Source organism: Otolemur garnettii, unplaced genomic scaffold (genome assembly GCF_000181295.1).
Source record: "Otolemur garnettii isolate 467f Iridium unplaced genomic scaffold, OtoGar3 scaffold00046, whole genome shotgun sequence".
Classification (NCBI taxonomy): domain Eukaryota; kingdom Metazoa; phylum Chordata; class Mammalia; order Primates; family Galagidae; genus Otolemur; species Otolemur garnettii.
The window spans coordinates 7262080-7264686 of record NW_003852441.1 but is presented as its reverse complement, the minus strand read 5'-3'; the positions used below and the strand labels follow the sequence as shown (position 1 = coordinate 7264686).

At 34.4% G+C, this 2607-nt stretch overlaps 1 protein-coding gene and 1 non-coding gene across 2 annotated transcripts in view; both read left to right on the top strand.

Annotated features, from left to right (window-relative positions):
- Positions 1 to 2607, top strand: part of DNAH9 (dynein axonemal heavy chain 9) — a 373298-nt gene that overhangs the window by 355816 nt on the left and 14875 nt on the right. The gene's annotated exons all lie outside the window — the stretch shown is intronic.
- Positions 2341 to 2447, top strand: LOC111725691. The gene has a single exon (XR_002773703.1). It is a non-coding gene; the product is annotated as a U6 spliceosomal RNA (small nuclear RNA).

The window sequence follows — 2607 nt, the reverse complement described above, 5'->3', positions numbered from 1 at the left end:
GCCTCACCCTCCCAAGTAGCTGGGACTACAGACGCCTGCCACAACACCCAGCTATTTTTTTGTTGCAGTTGTCATTGTTGTTTAGCAGGCCTGGGCCGGGTTCATATCTATGAGCCTGGGTGTATGTGGCTGGCTGTAACCACTGAGATACAGGCGTTTTTAAGGATGGTCTCAAGCTTGCCTTTTAAATCTATCAGCATAGCTGACTACCAAGAGAAATGATAAAAAAAAAAAACCTTTACATACCAAGTTGAAAATAGGTCAAAAGAAAAAAATATAATATGAAAAATTAATCAAGAGAAAGCTATAGAATCTAGATAAATATCAGACTAATTATATTTTAAAATAAGCAATATTCCTGAGAGGAAGAGAAGTATTACATAATTATAAAGGAGCCAATTTGTGAGGAGGATGTAACAATCCTAAATGTGCAGGCACCTTATCACCGAGCTTCAAAATACATGAAGCAAAAAATGATAGAACTAGAAGGAAAAACAAGCAAATCAACAAGTACAGTTGGAAATGTCAAAACTCCTCTCTCAATACTGGGTAAAACAAAGCAGAGAAAGGGAAGAAGGAAGGGAGTTGGGGGGTCGTGGGGAGTGGTACACCTTTGGGGGGAGGGACACAAGTATAAGAGGGTCGTTATCTAACAAATATGATCTATGTAACCTGGTTCTTTGTACCCTCAATGAATCCTCAACAATTTAAAAAAAAAAAGTAAAACAAGTAGACAGAAAGACAGTAAGGATAAAGAAGAGTTAACAAAATTATCAACCAACTTAACCAACATTTTTAGACACGCCAACAACAGAACATATATATATATATTTCCTTTTTATTTTTTAATTTAATTTTTATTAAATCATAATATTATCACATTATGCATTGTGATAATTTGATATACAATGTATAATGCTTAAATCAAACTAACCTCCTTTATTTTACATTACCTCCTTTATTTATTTTTGTGGTAAAACAAAATACATTTTGTACATACAAAATACATAAATACAAAAGATATTTATAATATGCTTTTAGTTGTTTTGAAATGAACTCTTGCATTGTGTACATTAGGTGAGATCCTTCCAAATACCCTCCCTCCACTTACCCCCTTCCTTCTTTCTGGACTATATTTGTGTTTTATCATTTGTATGAATGTATAAGTGATTACATATTGGTTTTATAATAGTATTAAGTACATTGAATGAATACTTTTTTACCCCATTCTTGAGATACTTTACTAAGAAGAATATGTTCGAGCTCCATCCAGGTAAACATAAAAGATATAAAGTCTCCATCCTTCTATAGCTGCATAGTACTCCATGGTGTACATATACCACAATTTGTTAAAGAACCATTCACGGGTTGATAGGCATTTGGGCTACTTCCACAAGTTAGTAATTATGAATTGGGCAGCAGTAAACATTCTGGTGCAAATGTCTTTGTAGTAAAATGACTTTTGTTCATCTGAGTAGATACCTAGTAATGGAATTGCAGGATCAAACCATAGGTCAACTTTTAGTTCCTTGAGAATTCTCCATACTTCTTTCCAAAAAAGGCTGTATTAGTTTGCGATCCAGCTAGCAGTGTAGAAGTGTCCCCTTCTCTCCACATCCACACCAACATCTGCAGTTTGGGGATTTTGTGATGTAGGCTAATCTTACTGGAGTTAGGTGATATTTCAAAGTGGTTTTGATTTGAACTTCTCTGATGATTAAAGATGAGCATTTTTTTCATGTGTTTGTTGGCCATCTGCCTGTCATCCTTAGAGAAGTTTCTGTTCAAGTCTCTTGTCCACAAAGAAATGGGGTTGTTTGTTCTTTTGTCGTTGATTAATTTGAGTTCCCTGTAGATTCTGGTTATCAGACCTTTGTCAGAATCATAATGTGCATAACACCTTCTTCCATTCTGAAGGCTGTTTGCTTTACTTGCAGTCCCCTTAGCTGTGCAGAAGATTTTTAGTTTGATCAGATCCCAGTTATATATTTTTGGTGTTGCTTCAATTGCTACAGGGGTCCTCCTCATAAAGAGTACTCAGAACATTCACAAAAATCAGCTATATTCATTGCCATAAAACAATCAATTTAAGAGGATTAAAATTATGCATAGTATATTCACTGACCATAACGGAATTGAACTAGAAATAAATAATAGAAAGATATCTAGAAAATCCCCAAATATTTGGAAATTAAATAACATATTTGTAAATAATTCTAAATATTTTGAATGGGATTAAAATTAAAATATATGGAAAATTATGCACAATATAGCTAAAGCAGTACTTAGAAATTTACAGCCTGAAATACAACTATTAACAAGAAAAAAGTTCTCAAATCAGTGCTTGCTTCAGCAGCACATATACTAAAATTGGAAGGATACAGAGAAGATTAGCATGGCCCCCGCACAAGGATGACACGCAAATTCGTGAAGCATTCCATATTTTTTTTGGAGGGATCACCTCTGAGGTTTATCTTATAGGGGTACAGGTGAATCTTTCTAAGAGTAGAAAGTGAACGTTTTAAAGCAATAACTGAGAAAATGACATGAAGGCTGTGTTGACCAGTTTGATGGAAGTATTTCAGATTGCATGTGAAAACCCCACAC